Below are 17280 nucleotides of genomic sequence, written 5' to 3'. Positions count from 1 at the left end.
TATTTGTAAAAGTATATCTCTCCCCAGGCTGTGGATAAGGAGACACATGGCTCTAGGAGATGCCTGCAGCCATCTTCATACCATGAGGGAAGCTTGAGGATGAAGACCAGTCCAGAGTTGAGGAAGATACAGCTAAATGAAACCAAGTCTCGGAACAAACCATACCTAATATCCTTCATGTGCTAAGTCACTTCAGTCATGTCCTACTCTTTGCGACCCTATAGACCATAGCCCTCTAGGTTCCTCTGTCTATGGGGATTCTCCAGGCAAGAATACTGGAAATGGGTTGCCATTTCCTTCTCCAGGGAATCTTCCTGACCCATGGTTCTTATGTCCCCTACATTGGCAGGTGGGTTCTTTACCCCTAGTGCCAGATGGGAGGTCCTCCATACAAGTTTTTCAATCGTGAGGGCCTGTAAGTACCATGTAATGTTAAATTGGCTTGAGTTAGATTTCATCTTGCTTGCACCTGAAGACCTCCTAGGTTGAGCAGCGCTTAGCAAGCATTCACATAGGTGCAAGGCCCCTTCCGGCTCTGAATCCTGGCCACTAAGGAAAGTCACAGCAGAAAACTTGTCACAGAACTTTAAAGTATTGGCTCAGGAGATGGGGGCAAGGCTGCTGCTCCCTTCTCCCCTCACTCTACTCCCTCCCTCTCCGGCAGGTGGCTGCTTTGGGCTCCTCAAGGCTCAGAAAGAAGGAAGAAAGAAGTTAAGGATAAGAAGAGTCTTACTTTACTGATACAGTTGTGCCCTGGCTTCGGACTCTCTTTATCCCCCAGAGGCACAATTGCTGGCTTCTTCTCCTGTGGGCACTTTAATGGGTCTCTTGGAGATTCCTTGCTAAACCTCCTTTTCTTTCTTTTTAATTTCAAACTTAAAACTTTTTATTTTGTCTTGGGATATAACCAATTGACAATGTTGTGGTAGTTTCAGGTGAAGAGTGAAAGGAATCAGCCATACATATACACGTATCCAATTCTCCCCCAAACCCTGCTCTCATCCTGGCTGGTACATAACATTGAACAGAGTTCCGTGTGCTATACAATAGGCCCTTGTTGGTTATCCATTTTACATATAGCAATAGTACATGACCTTCCCAAAGTCCTTAACTATGCCTCCCCCCAGCAACCACAAGTTCATTTTCTGACTGTGAGTCTATTTCTGTTTTGCAAGTAAGTTCATTTATATCATTTCTTTTTAGATTCCACATATAAGGGATACCATACAATATTTCCCCTTCTCTGTCTGACTTTTTCACTCAGTATGACACTCTCTAGGTCCATTCATCTTGCTGCAAGTGGCATTATTTCTTTCTTTTTGGTGGCTGAATAATATTCCACTGTATATATATGCACCACATTTTCTTTATCCATTCCTCTTTCGATAGACATTTAAGTTCCTTCCATGTCTTGGCTGTTGTAAACAGTGCTCAGTGAACATTGGGGTGCATGTATCCTTTTAGATCATGTTTTTCCTCCAGATATATGCCCAGGAGAGGGATTGCAAGTAGACCTCCTTTCTAAAGTTCTTCTGGGACAGGCATCGCCTCTTCCAGCTTGTCATAGGGTAGTCCACCTCCCTGTCCAGTCACGTCATCACTTCCAATTTAAGATGATCCCCAGCTGGCCTTCCATGAGGCCTTTATCTGGTCCACTTGACTGGCCATAGGCAGTCAGGACAGCCCTTTCTGCATTTTGCTCGATCACATGCAGTAGCCTTTAGACTTCTCCCTTGAGAGTCACTGGGTCCTCAAAATTCCAGGGAACACATGTCAACCTGTCTGAATGATTCTCACAAACCTCTCTTCACATGGCTCAAAGTAAAGTGAAAGAAGAAAATTAGCATGTCCACAGTGTTCTCCAAAATCACTCTTCCTACAAGCTGGGTTATAAACTAGTGCTAAGAGAAACCTCTTTAGCATGTCAGGCACCACTGTCTAGCACTTCTTTAGGATGTATAGGTGTTCTTTGCCTTCTGGTTTTCCAACTCCTAAGAAAACAGAAGCAGTCTCATTTAACGTCCTGTTAACATATACAGTGATGTGGGTTTTCTTAATAGGCAGTATTTAAAATTTTTCAGCATTGTACTTATGGTCTATCTTCTAATTCATTGCTTCATCAAAATAGTAGGCTATTGTTTCAAACACTGTTAAACAGATACCTTTAAAATGACAATAAGAAAGAAGGTGACTCATATTTTAACCCAATAAAGGTTACTAGTAATAAAGGATACTAGAACCTAATCAGCATCTGGTACCTGGGTGAACCAAGCCCTTTTCTGATTCTTGCCCCCACCCCCACCCTGTTCCCCTCCACTCTCAGTCAGGGAAGGTCATTCACCTATCAAATACTAAGAACTGACACATCACTGGGTACTGTCCTAGGTGCTGAGGACACATTTCTGTGTGAAACAGATAAAGTGCCTGTACTCAAAGATCTTGTATTTCAGTGGGAGGAGAGAAAGACAATAGATAAATAAGTGAAATGTGTGGTGTGATAAGTAACTGGCAAAGCACTTTCCAGGTGATGTTCCAACATGGGGCAGAGATTTGTAAGGTAGGACTAGTCCTGGGAGCTGGCATGCTAGTGAAGGAGAACGGAATGTAAGCACAATTATAATACAATGTGCTGAAGTGAGCCAGAGAGCGGGGTGTGTACAGAATGCTAAGTGACTAACCCCGCTTAAGGGCATCAGGAAAGCTTGCACTGGCTTTAGGTTTGGAGAACACAGTACTGGATTATAGAAAAGTAAAAGGCGAAAGATTTATACGATCTGAAGAGAAACCAGAGGATTATAGAAAAGTAGTGATAACTATCTTCAAATGTTAGCTCCTGGCAGCTTTCCGCAGTGCCCCAGGCAGTTAGCACTGGCCCCTCCCAGTGCTTGCTTCAGCTTGTGCATTCAGGTCTTTTCCCACCCTTCAGCACTGAGGCCAGAAGCAGGTCTTCACAGAGAGCTCCTCCTCCCAGACCGCAAGCGTTCTGATAAAAAAGGCTTTGATGGAAACAGAAGAAAACACTTTGGAGATACCTGTGGTCAGCCCGTGATATACCCATAGAGGAGACGGTCAGTAGACAGGGTTCTCTCAGCTGCTCCATCTGACCCCAGCTGAAGGCATCCTCTCTGTGAAGTTAGATCCTAGCTAGGCCTCGGACCACAGACATATTCATCTATCTGATTTTTTGATGGGGTCCTGGGAAGTACTTGTTCTGTCTCACATACACCTGTGCCTGAGTCCTCAAAGCCTGGTATCCCCCACCCTAACCCCCCAAACCATGACTATGGCTCAGTAAGTAAAGCTGAATTGTAACCAAATGAAATACTTCAAAGACAGAGATTCTACTCCTGGGAGACATTTGTTTCTTTGGGGATAATTTTGGAGTCAGACTAGGATTCTAATCTGTGTGAAGCTGGGCAAGTTACCCAACTTCTCTGAGTCTCTTCTCCTGTACTCGTGGTTTGAAAATGAAGGTAATAAGAGAATGTTTAGCTCAGAGCCAGGCACGTAATACTTGTTTGGTACAGGGCCATCATCACTCATATCAAGAATGAGAGCTACAGTGAGGGTAGTTGGAGTTTAGTTTAGGGGAAAGAAAAAGCAACTTAATCATTATAGCACAGCATAGGAAACACAGAACAGACTTGTGGACACAGTAGAGAAAGGAGACGGTGGGACGAATTGAGAGAGCAGCAGTGAAATATATTGATTACCATATGTAAAATAGATAGCCAGTGGGAACTTGCTTAATGATGCAGAGAACCCAAACTCAGTGCTCTGTGACAACTTAGAGGGGTGGGATGGCGTGGGAGATGGGAAGGAGATTCAGGAGGGAGGGGACATATGCATCTCTAAGGCTGATTCGTGTTGATGTATGGCAGAAGCCAACACAATATTGTAATTATCCTTCAATTAAAAATAAATAAATTTTTAAAAATCGTTATAGCTAACCAACAATCTAAATGGCTCCCTTGACAAGTAATGAGCACCCCATCACTGGAGGGATTCAAGTAGTGAGGTTGGATGGCAGTTTCTGCATCAGAAGTACCTGTGCTCGTGAGAGGTAGAACTAGATATGCTTCATATGTCTTACAAAGGTAAAGTCTGCCAAGGCTGATTCTGGAGGACAGATTAACAATTAGAACGTGGACTTTGGAGGCAGACAGGTTGAGTTCTAATCCCAACTCTGCCACTTTACTCATTTTGCAAGCCTAGGAAAGTTGTTTACTTGTGGAGTCTTAGTTTTGTTATTTGTAAAATAGTGGTGCTAATAGAACCCAGCATGCAAAATTGTCATAAGGATTACATGAGTTAATATTCATTTGTAAGCTCTTAGTAAGGCCTCAGTAAATGCTAGCCATTATTTTGTGGACAGTAAGTCTTCTGGTCTCAGGCAGACAATTTCTCCTGACATCTGCATAGTGACCTGCTCCAAGATTTAGCGGATCTTGAGTTGCTTGAAGTCTCAGCTAGTCTCCCTTCCACAAACAATCCATACTTTGATCAAACTGAATTATTAAACAGAAAGTTAATACAATAGTATCAGTGCTTCTGGGCAAGTAACAAGAATCTATAATGAAAATTTCAGACTCTGGAAAATGCAGAATGATAATGGCTATCCAACGCCACTCAAATCTCCTGATGGTAAGAGCAGAGTGCCTCTCCAAGTTCCCCCTCTCTCCCTTACTTAACTTGTTCATCCCATGGAATCTTGCCAAATGTGTTTGAGAGCAGTCTTCCAATTAAAAGGCCCCAGAGGAAAAGCTCCTCTATACAAAGTCAGCAGACACACATACACATGCAAGATATTTTGAGTACCACTCATATCACCCACCAAGTTGAAGGAAAATAGAACCAGCTTAGAAAGAATCCTTCTGTCTTTGAAGCACATCTGAGCATCCTTTCCCGCCCTTTTATAAATGCTTCTTTCTCCTTGACACCAGGAAACTCTTACCACACTTCAGGTCCTTCTATCTTTTCGCTCTCTTCATCTTTCTCCAGAAAAACAGAGAAGAACTTATGGATTTGTGGTTAAACGTTACAGTTCGTTATTGACTGGCAGAAAATGTGCCTGAGAGTCACACGTATGAAAGCGTTCTCTCAGCTAGGTATTTGCACAGTACAATATTTCTGTGGGCCCTGCATCCATTCCACTTCTCTGGAAAGAGTTTTCCTGTTTTCCACTAGAGACTCACTTCTCCTCAAAGCCAGGCTACATGGAAAGCTAACTCTTCCCCATGAATTCAAATATGGTCACATTACCCAGGCATGACCAATAGAGTACCACATGCGTTTGGCCACAGTGATAAGTCAAGGAGCTGGTACAAGACCTGGCCAATGAAAGCTAATAAACATTAGCATTAGGACTTTTGCTTATAGGATGTCATCCTAAAACTGCTGGGCATGAAGAAAGAGGTTACCCTGTGGCTAATGCTCACTTGAAGAATGAGGCTAGCACCAAGGAAAATAGATCTGAGAGACATGCCAGCACTAAGTAATAATGGCGTTGCTTGAAATCCTAGATCTAGCTACACCTGAAGCTGACTACTCTTAAAATTTTCCCTATAGGAGTCAATAAATCCTCCTTTTGAAACTGAAAGGCTCCTGACTACCATACATGAAATTTTTTCACCTTTTTTTTAAAATGATGTCTATTCTCTCTGCCAAAAGAAATTAAATTTCAGGAGTACTATGGAAATTATTTTTTTAATGGAGATATGTAGTAGGAGGGCACCAGTTATTTCATTCTGGCTGAGAGAAGAAATATATCTTAAAGAAAGAGCATTAAGCAAGACTCAAGGGCTGGGTAGGAACTGGGCATATGAAACACATAGTCCAGGGAGTATGGGTGCTCAAAGAAGGGCTATTAGAGAAGATAAAGAAAACCAAGAAAGAATATCTAGGATCATGGGCAGGCAAATTCTGTTCATAAGAAAAAAATAATCACTTCCCCCTTTACACCCAAGTGTCTAGAAAATATCTGACATACAGCAGCAGTGCAATATTTATTATTACCACCATCTTTATTATTATTTGTGGTAGCGGCATGGGAGAGCAATCCAAGACCGTTCAGGAGTACATTAGTCAGAATTCATCTGAGTTTGAAAAAAACCCAACTCAAATAGCTCAAGCAGAAGAGGTGAATTCCTGAAAGGCTCAGAGAGGGGGACTTAGCTGGATCTCGAGGCAACTGGAATTGTGGGTTAGAACCCAACAGAAGGCTCTCCTCCACTTGGGTTTATTTCTCTTAGTTTGCTGGCCTCCTTTTTCCCATAGCAGCCTGGGTTTATTCAAACAGTGGGAGATGGTGCTCCTCAGAAGCAGAGAAGAACTAACACTCACTCTGCCTCTTCATTTCCAAGTTCCAAAATATCAAAGAAGCTGTGTGATGGAACTGTCTTGAGTCAGGAATAGAAAGCTGAGGAAGGAGCCAAACCTGGCAACCTGTGGCAGACACTATCAGTGCCCATCCAGATCTCCCAAACCTTGCACCTTCTAACTGCCAGCATCTGTATCGCAGTGCCTGAGGGCTTCGTTTCCCAGCACCATGTAAAGCTGCTCTGTGCCTGTGAGAGGCAGGCAAGAGCTCTGGGGAATTCTCAGCCCACAGAAATAGTCCTCACCAAAGACTATCTGGAACTGGTGTATAAATACTGCAGCTCCCTCGCTCCTTGGGGAGGTGTGTGGTTTGCACTGTTTCCCAGAGCAACCCTGCAGGACAATGATCCAGTTACCTTATTGGGTAACTTCATCAGGCACACTTTGCTGTCTGTCTTCCCTTCCTACCAAGGACACCTGCATCTCTCACCTAAACTACAGGCTTAACTCTCCTTCTGAAAAAACTCAAACTAAGACATAAGCCAAGAAAGGACCAAAATCAGGTATCAAGAGGCTATATATAAAATCAAGAAAAATGAGGATGACAGGCTGGTAAATAAAAGAGGAGGAGGAGGTCTTGGGCAAAATGCCTGAGGAGAGAGGGGAGGCAGGGCTTCCTGCCTGGTTGGTTTTACAGCTCTTATGGGGAGGGAGCAGCTGGGGGTGAGACTGAGGACAGGGAGGGCTGTGGTGACATGGACAATGATAGAGACAGGACAGACATTTCAGTGCCTTTTCTTCCACTGAGGGAACTGGGAATTCCCACCAAGCCTGCGTGTAGGGAGTGGGTTTCTGGTATGGGTTTGTGAGCTGTGTGTATATGTGCAGCTCTGATTATATTGGGAGGGGGTGCGTGTGCAGGTGTTCTGCTTTCCCTCCGTCTTGGCCGCCTCCCGTCTGGCGGGCTCTGTCTGCACACAGAGCAGTGACTTTCTATGTGACTCGTCATTTCCTCCGGAAGTGAGAAAACGAAACCCTGGAGATTGATAGCGACTTTGAAGGGAATGGTGGTCCATCTACTTGTCAGAAAAAACTTCCATAAATAAAAAGGGAAAGGGGGAGACGTGAGGTCACAGTGACAGGGAGAGAAACATGACACGGGAAGGCTTCTGTCCCCGGCTCTAAACCAAAGCATTTTGGGTCCTGAGAGGACAGAGCTGAAATAGTCCACAACCAGCCCTCCTCTCTGCTCTGCAACAGCCCCCAGACCAATGGGTTTGAGGCCTTCGTCTTCCTGCTCACAGGAAGGGGAAACCATAGGGAACATAAGACAGGCCCCTGGCCATGCTGGCGTGTGTGTGTGTGTGTGTGTGTGTGTGTGTGTGTGTGTGTGTGCGCGCGCGCGCACACACACACTCATATATGCGCAGGTGCCCACACGCATGTACACACACTATGAAAATCAGGGAATAGGTTTGAGGTAGAGCTGCTTTTAACTGCTTCTCCAAAGTAGGCCATTGTATAGGATTTCAAGAGCCCAGACTAAGTACCTACTACAGGGAAAAAATAGGTTAACACATCTTCCTGTCTTTGGAAATTTTCAGAGAGCATTCTGGGTAAGTAGTAGAATGTCCAACCTCTCTTCAAAAAGAAAACAATTTCAAAATGAAAGGATAATATGGTATATACATCAGGCTATTCCCAGTCCTCCTTTTAAAATGGCTTTTCTAGAATCACAATTGTATGATACAGAGAAAAGCCCAGCTTCTTTTTATTTAATTAAGAAATAATAAATAAAGTATAGCTGATTATAACACTGTCTTAGTTTCAGGTGTACACCAAAATGATTCAGTTATGTGTGTGTGTATATATATATATATATATTATTTTCTAATATTTTCCATTATGTTATTATAAAATATTGAATGTTGTTTCTTGTGTTATACAGAAAATCCTTATTGCTTATTTATTTTATGTACAGTAGTTTGTTTCTGTTAATCCCATACTTCTAATTTAGCCTTCCCCCACACTCTTTCCCCTTTGGTAACCATAAGTTTGCTTTCTATGTCTGTGAGTTTGTTTTGTATATTTATTGTATTGTTGTTTTAGATTCCACATATAAGTGATATCATAGAAAATCTGTCTTTCTCTGTCTGACTTACTTCATTTAGTATGATCTTTTTTTTTTAATATTTTATTTATTTACTTGGCTGTTCCAGTCTTAGTTGCAGCATGTGGGACCTAGTTCCCTAACCAGGGATCAAACCCAGGCTCCCTGCATTGCAGGCACAGAGTCTTAGCCACTGGACTACTAGGGAAGTCCCCATTTAGTATGATCTTATGTAGTTTCACCCACGTTGCTGCAAATGGCAATAGTTTATTCTTTTTTATGGCTGAATAATATTCCATTAGATAGATAGATACCAAGGCCCAGCTTCTTAAATACAGCATTTTCTGCACCTGTCCTATGACTTTGGATTTTCTCCTCTCTGGGCATCAGTTTTTTCATCTGTCAAATGTGGAACTTAGCTAAGAAAGTGATTTCCAATGTATTGCTTTAACCTAAAATTCTCCCCAAAATAAAAAAATCCTAACTCCTAGAATCTGTGAATATGACCTTATATGGAAAAAGGAACTTTGTAGCTGTGATTAAGTTAAGGATCTTGAGAGGAGAAGATTACACTGGATTATCTAGGTGGGTTCTAAACAGAGTCAAGTGTCTTTATAAGAGAGAGTCAGAGGGAAATTTGACCGCAGAAAAGAAGTTACTGTGATCACAGAGGCAGAGAGATTGGGGTGATGTGGCTACAGCCCAAGGATGTAGCCACCAGAACCCAGAAGAGACAAGGAAGAGATTTTTCTCTTAGAGCCTCCAAGAGGGAGCACAGCCCTGCCAACACTTTGATCTCAACTGATTATGGACCTCTTCCCTCCAGAACTGAGCAGGAACAAATGTATTATTTTAGGTCTCCAAGTTTGTGGTGATTTGTTATAGCAGCCATAGAACAGTAACACAACTACCAAATGATGGTGCTTGGAAGAGGAGGGGGGACTGTAAAGGGTCCCAGATGATGGACTGAGAGGATCTGGGGGCTCAGGACAGAGGGCTTTGCTTCACAACTCCAATCCCACTTCAGGAAGTCATCATCCACCTCTGCTCACCTGCTGCCTCTGTTGACAACGTAAGTGTCTGTGTGTCCTTCTGTTAGAGGAAGCACACTGATTGAAACCGCCCACCCTGGCCAGGCACCATAGTAACCATTTGCATGAGTTGTTTTATGGCAGGAGATCCTGATAAGGAATACAGAACTAATAGGCCACCACCAGCCAGAAGAGTTCGGGAAAGATCGAGAGGAGACACTACCTGTCTGTCCACTTCTCAGAATCCCTCTTGCTAGCATCCATCTTGGCTGAGTGATGCGTGCGCCACCAGGAAAGACTCTGAATTAGAAAGATTGGCCAAAGACCACCTGGAAACTAATCCCATCACCATAAAACCCAAGACTGCGAGCCACGCGGCAGAGCAGTTCTCCTGGGTTCCCTTACCTACTGCTCTCCACCCAGGTGCCCTTTCCCAATAAAATCTCTTGCTTTGTCAGCATGTGTCTCCTCGGACAATTCATTTCCGAGTGTTAGACAAGAGCCCAGTTTTGGGCCCTGGAAGGGGTCCCCCTTCCTGCAACACTTCCAGGCTGTCTTTAGACAGAGGCTCTGGGGTTTGAACACTGTCAGGCAGCATTTGGCATTCCTGCTTTAGCGTGTTTGAATTTTTTTTTTTTTTAACATTTTTACAGAGAAGGTGGTTAGAAGGATACTTCCTTACATCTTAATTATCCCCTGTCACCTTGAAGGCCACACCTCTCTTCTGCCCCAGATCAGAAGGAAGGCCCAGAGATGGGTGATCGTTCTGCCTGGCATTGTGCTGAAGGTGGCTCTGGGGTTCCTTCTGGCCACATAAACAGGAACATTCGAGCATCTGCACTTTGATCTTGCTTAGCTGGCTGTGGGACTTTGAAGCTGAACATTTTTTTCTCTAGTTCAGTTTTCTTGTTGGTAAAATGTGGATTAGGACACCTGGCCTGCCTCCCTCTTAAGATTGGTGTGAGGATGACAATGAGACACTGCTTGCAAAAGAACTTTTGAACAGTAAAGCTGCTTAACACTCCAGCTGTTTCATGTATAGGAGGTCTACCTTCCCCTCTTCTCATTACCACTAACAACAGGAATAGAAAATGCTGCCATTTATTGACCCCTTACTGTGTACCAGACATGTTTCATTCATCCATTCATTAAGTTGTTCAAAACATATTTTCTTGAACTTAAGTTCCAGGTATCATGTGATTATACAGTGGATTAAAGAACAAAATTAGCAGCAATCCCTGCTCTCTGAGAGACTGTACTTCCATAGAAGAGGCAAACAATAACTAAGAGAACACCTGTATAATCACAAGTAATGATAATTTTATGAAAAGAAAAGCAGCATGTGGTGGGTATTGGTGTTGGAAGGATCAGGGCTTGTTAAGCTTTTTAACATTTTTTTTAAATCCCAAGTATAATGGGGGAATGTTTGAAAGCTTTAAGCATGAGTGGCACGGTCTAATTTGTTTTAGAGAATGGCAAGCAAAAGAGAGACATTTTTTTTTTTTTTTTTCTTCCAAGGAGCAAGCAAAAGATGCTTGCTTTTTATTTTTTTTTTTAATTTATTTATTTTTTCAGTGGGTTTTGTCATACATTGACATGAATCAGCCATAGATTTACACGTATTCCCCATCCCGATCCCCCCTCCCACCTCCCTCTCCACCCAATTCCTCTGGGTCTTCCCAGTGCACCAGGCTCGAGCACTTGTCTCATGCATCCCACCTGGGCTGGTGACCTGTTTCACCATAGATAATATACATGCTGTTCTTTCGAAACATCCCACCCTCACCTTCTCCCACAGAGTTCAAAAGTCTGTTCTGAAAAGAGAGACATTTAAATATATGAAACACCCTCTGTGGTGGGAATTATTATTCCCATTATGATGGGAAACAGGTTCTAACTTATCTAGAAGTATCAAATTGGATCTCAGAGCCAGATCTATCTCATCTTTGAGTCCAGACTCAATCCCTATCATATTCACCGACAGCTCTTTATTAATTCCTTTTTATCACCCTCTCTACCTATGCCTATACCTACTCATTTTTAATACCAGTACAGTGCCAACTCACTGTAAAGACCCTGATGCTGGGAAAGACTAAGGGCAAGAGGAACAAGGGAGGGCAGAGGATGAGATGGTTGAATGGCATCACTGATTTGACCAAACTCCAGGAGATAGTGAAGGACAGGCCAAACTCCTGGCATGCTGCAGTTCATGGGGTTGCAAAATCAGACAAGACTTACCAACTATTAAAAAAAAGATGCATTAAGTGTATAATACTCAAAAGTACAGTATTTTGATCCCAACTGGAGAGCAATGGCCAAATAATCTAGGAACAACAGTGGAGAGAACTGTTGGATTCAGTTTTGTTCTGTCTTTTCAATTCAGTTTCCAAAAGAAAACCCCGGGGTCACACCTCCCCCATCCCTCTCTCTGGGTCCAGCCCCCTCCCCCGCCCCCCGGGGCTCACTTCCTGCTGCTGGATAGCGGGGGAGGGGCCTTCTCCAGGACTGCGGCCCTCTCCCCCACCCAACCCTTCTCAAAGCTTTGAAATGAAAATGAAATCGTAAAATTTCACAGAATCTGTTGGACTTCCGTTCTTTTTCATATGCCCCTCCATGGATATTCAAGCTCCAGACCTCAGTAGGTTGTAAATCTCCCTGGCTTCAACCAGAGCAATTTGGCAAGTCAGAGAGAAATTCTTCCCTGCAGGGCGCCTGGGGTGCCCCTAGCCAGCAGCCCTGCCTGGGAGATGCGAGTGAAGTCAGGACACTGCCGCTTCCGCCATCCTGGTGACCCCTAGCCTGAGCCGGTTGAGGAGGCTGTCCAGTCGCCCTGGTGGACCAGTGGCACTGGCTCCTCCAGTGCCAGCCTGGCCGGATGTGAAAACCCTGCTAAGAAGCAGAGGCCCTGAGCTCCACACCTGCCTCCCCGGCCTCGGTTTACCTGTCAGAATCTCCACAGTGTCTCCTGGCCTCCCGCCCACAGGGCCTCACAGGAAACTGTTGTTGCCCATTCACTGAGTCGTTTGCAACTCCGTGGACTGCAGCAGACCAGGCTCTCCTTTCCTTCTCTATCTCACATAGAGGAGGATGAATATTTGTTGAATGAATGAATGATTGTCTATGTGAAATTGGGAATAATAGTGGATACCTTCACAATATCGTGGAGATGATTAAAGGAGGCATCAATAGCAGCGCATGGGAATTCCTCCCAGAGAAAGGACACCCCCCAACCAAAGGGAGTGCCTCCTTCCCTATCTCAGTTTCTACCTCTCTTTCTATCTTGGCTCCCTTAGGAGTAACTCCCCTTCAGCCCCTTTCTGCCTTCTGCTTTCCCACCTCTTTCTCCTGCTTCTATTTTCAGCAGGAGACATCTCCAACTTGCAAGCTGGCAGGAGAGCTGACAGCAAAACCTTTCAAAGCAAACTCCTGGAGCTGGGGACCTCATCACAGTCCCTCAGCCACTGTGGGGAGATCTGAGAGGTCAGGATGAGACTTCCCTGAGCATTTCCCACAGCTTGTAAGACTTTCACATAAACTGCAAAGCCCAGCTGTTCCATGGGCCTTTCCTCCTGGAATTCTTTCAGGGCGAGTGAGGACTTGGCGAGTTTTCTAACTTGGTTTGCCAGTGGGTATACACAGATCTGACTTCTACCCAGCACTCACACCCAAACACGAAGGATTTTAAACTAATCTGCACTAGCCACTGCACATTCTAATGCTTATATTCATCAACACCAGCTCATTATTTTAACAGTTATGACTGAAACTGTATTTTTATTGTTGCTTTATAATAGATGCTTGTCACTCCTACTAACCATAGCTTCTCCAGGATAAGTATCTCCGTATTAGCATCTGGTATATAGCGGGCCTCAGAAAAAAAAAAAGAAAAAGCCTGTTGAATAAATAAGTTGATTTTGTGTTTACTATATGCCAGGTCCTGCCATATAAACATGAATGAAAAAAGGGTTCAAAACTCAAGAAACTCACACATATACATATACAAGTAGCTGTCATTTTGTAACACTATATGCTATGTCACAAATCCAGTATTCAGAGTTAATCAGTCCATCCATCATTTTTTACTCCTTAAAATATAGTTAGTGCTATAATAAAACCATTTTTAAAATCAGCAGGAACAGAAAAGATGTCATATGAGTTAATCATTTTGCAGTTTTTGTTATGCAGATAAGCCCAAACTAAACTGACACCTTTTTGCCAGATGAGCTGGCACTCCAGTATTTATTAACATTTCATTGGTATTATTTATAAACTAGGTAACAATATTGCCAAGGGACAGAATGATAGGCACAAGTCAGTTTTAAAACTAAGTACATGTATTATCATTCCCAGGGTTCTTTGAATCTGCACTTAATGATTTCCCTCTCCCCTCCTCCTGCTGCATTACCATCTCTGTGAAATAAATAAGTCCAAGTCCTGTCAGAAACCTGCTGGGGAACTGTCTGCCCATTTCTTACTGCTCTCTTCCTTTAAAGTTTCAATGTAATCTTTAGTTGCTGTAAGCTCTAAGAGGAAAAAATATCAACACTATATTATATTGAAATCCATAGGGACATTTTTCAGTTGCCTCTTTAGAGATTGGATCTACAGGTTGGAAATGGACCGTGATGCAGTTACACACCCCGGTTTTCAGCTGGGGACTCGTAACTCACATTATGTTCTGTGATGTGTGGCAGGAAAGCTTGTGCTAAAGGGAGTATGTGAAATACAGGACATGAAAAGGTAGTAATAGTGGATACTTCCCTCTGCAAAACTAATCAGGGATCTTTGAAAGGCTTGCCATCTTAACAGCAAAAACGTCCAAAACTAAGAACCAAAACCACTAAGGTATCCAGACATGAAAAACTTGTGTAATCTTATATCTGGTAGGAGTAAAGTCTGGAGTCCAGGATGAGCCCCACCTAACAGTCATGGATACCAATTGTTATGAATATCAAATTAAAGCTTGCACTTAAAGAACTATCTAGAAACCTGGCCAAGATCAATTATCTATCTTCTAAGAAGAAAATGTAAGGAAAAATCTTCATAATATTGGATTTGGCAGTGATTTCTTAAATATGACACCAACCACAGGTAGCAAAAAGAAAAAATAGATAAATTGTATTTCATCAAAATTAAAAACTATGCATCAAAAAACACTATCAATAGAGTGAAAAACTTGCTCACAAGAATGGGAAAACACATTTACAAATCATATGTCTGACAAGGGATTGATATCCAGGCTATACAAAGAACTTCTACAACTTAACAGCAAATAACCAAATAGCTTGATTTAAAAATGGGCAAAGAACTTGCATAGACATTTCTCCAAAAAAGATATGCAATGGCCAACAAGTGTATGAAAAGATGCTCTAGTCATTAACCAGGAGGGAAAACACAAATCAAACCAGTAGAAGATAGTACTTCATCCCTATTTAAATGGCTATGACTAGAAAACAGGAAATAATACTGTTGGCAAGCAGGTGGAGAGATTGGAACCCTGTGCTTTGCTGGTGGGGATGTAAAATGATGCAGCCACTGTTAATTTCTGAAAAAATTAAATATATTATTACCATATGATTAGCAATTCCACTTCTGAGTATGCATCCAAAAGGAAGGAAGGCAAGAACTAAAAAAAAAATTTTACACCCATGTTCATATAGCATTATTCACAGTGACCAAATTGGGTAGAAACAAATGAAGTGTCCTTTGATGGGTGAATGAATAAACAGTATGTGGTATGTACATGCACACATGCAAGAATATTTATTACTTGGCTCTAAAAAGGAAGGAAATTCTGATAAATGCTGCAACATGGATGAAACTTAAGGGCATTATGTGAAGTGAAATAAGCCAGTCACAAAAGGGCAAATAGTGTATGTTTCCTCTTATATGAGGTACCTAAATTAGTAAAATTCATAAAGACAGAAAGTAGAATGACGATTGCCAGGGGCTGTGGAAACACGGGAAAGGGAAGTTATTGGGTATAAAGTTTCCATTCAGGAAGGTGAAAAATGTGAAGAGGTTTGGTGGTGATGACTGCACAACAGTGTGAATATGCTAAATGCTATTGAACAGAATCCTTGAAAATGACTTAAAAGGTGTGGCATGTCTATTTTGCCATAGTTGTTTCTAGAAAGATAACTTTATCATCTAGAAGGGAATACCTGCTCAGGCTATCATCACTCTAGGACAAGGACACATTCTGATAATAGACGTTTGAATTTTATCTTGGGAAACAATTTCCACATATATATCTATCCCTGGCAATTATGTGAATTATGCCTTTGCAAAATTAATTTAACTGTATTTAATGAGTTCTATTGTAACTAGGTGGGATAGTGAGTGCCCAGGTTGAGAACAAGGTAGTATATTCCTTTTTAAAAAGATGAAAAGTGAAAAGTCATGTTCGACTCTTAGTAAAGCCATGGACTACACAGTCCATGGAATTCTCCAGGCAAGAATACTGGGCTGGGTCGCCTATCCCTTCTCCAGTGGATCTTCCCAACCCAGGAATCATAGTGGGGTCTCCTGCGTTGCAGGCAGATGCTTTACCCGCTGAGCTACCAGGGAAACCCTTTTTAAAAAAGATAATGTTTACCAAAGAGGATTATAAAATGACTGGGAACTTCTGCAGAAAATCAGATTCTTTAGAGGAGTGGTTGAGAATACTCTTTAGAAATACTAAAACCAATCACAGATGATGATTGCTGGAGGGCAATCTTATAGATTAAATAGTCCAAGTCTTCTCTTTTTAAAAGAAAAGATTAGTTATTTATATAAGAAAGAAGAATAAAAAGAGAAATCCTGCCTGAAGGTATGGGAAGGGCAGCACACATTCACTAGCTTTGCCCACACATGAAGCAATTCATGGACACACACACTTTTCTCGTGGGAACAGGTAGCAGCCCCCACCTCCCGAGGGGCCTGTTTGGCATTCATCAGCTTCCTGTGATCTCCAGGAAGAGCCAGCCTCTGGCCACAGACTTGCCAGCTTAGACATGTGAAGTGTTCCCACAATGTCAGCAGGCCAGGATGGATACAGAGAAAAAAAAAAAAGGCCAGTTCATGAATTCACAGTGAGATTTATAAATGCCACACGACCAAAAATATCCAAAGCCATCTTGACCAGCTCATTTTCCTCCCTGTTAAATATTTGTAGGTAGCCAAATATTAATCAGAAAAGATTGCTTGGTGAACAAGTCAAGTATTCAGTGCTCACTGCTGTAAGCCCCGGAGAGTTTAACTGTTCTGGTTTCACCCTGAACATCGGTATAGCTTCAAAAACTGCCCAGGTGATTTTAAAGTACAACCGAGGCTGTGAACCACCGAGGTAGTGGAAGCTGATGTATCACAAGTCTAGAGACTGTCTCCCAGATACCCTTTGGTGAAGCGCGTCTCTCTAAACAGTGGTTGAGTACTGCCAATGTCTGCCTCAGATACTTTTTATTTCCTAGGTGACCAAGCCCCGTTTTTTCCCTTCCAAGTTGTCATTTTACAGAAGAACAGGTGAAGTAACTTGCCTTGGGTTATACGATTAGAGGCAGAGTCAGAACTAAAATTACAGTTTTTCTGAACTTACTCCATAGTTTTCCCTCTTCATCTGGCCTTCTGAGGGACCTGCAGGGACTGTATAATAATGGGTTGCTTTGAAGGAACTTGGGTTCTCACAGATCTTGTCAGGTCCCCATAGTTTGCATGTCAATGGCTTTTAGTTTCTTAAAGTATGACTGGCTAGGGACAGAATTAATGAGTTCAAGTTGAGACATAGTTACCGTCCTCCGCGTCTACACAGATTGGCCACCCCTCCTCTGTGCTGCCTGC

Source organism: Dama dama, chromosome 20 (assembly GCF_033118175.1).
Source record: "Dama dama isolate Ldn47 chromosome 20, ASM3311817v1, whole genome shotgun sequence".
Taxonomy (NCBI): domain Eukaryota; kingdom Metazoa; phylum Chordata; class Mammalia; order Artiodactyla; family Cervidae; genus Dama; species Dama dama.
This window is presented reverse-complemented; position numbering follows the sequence as displayed.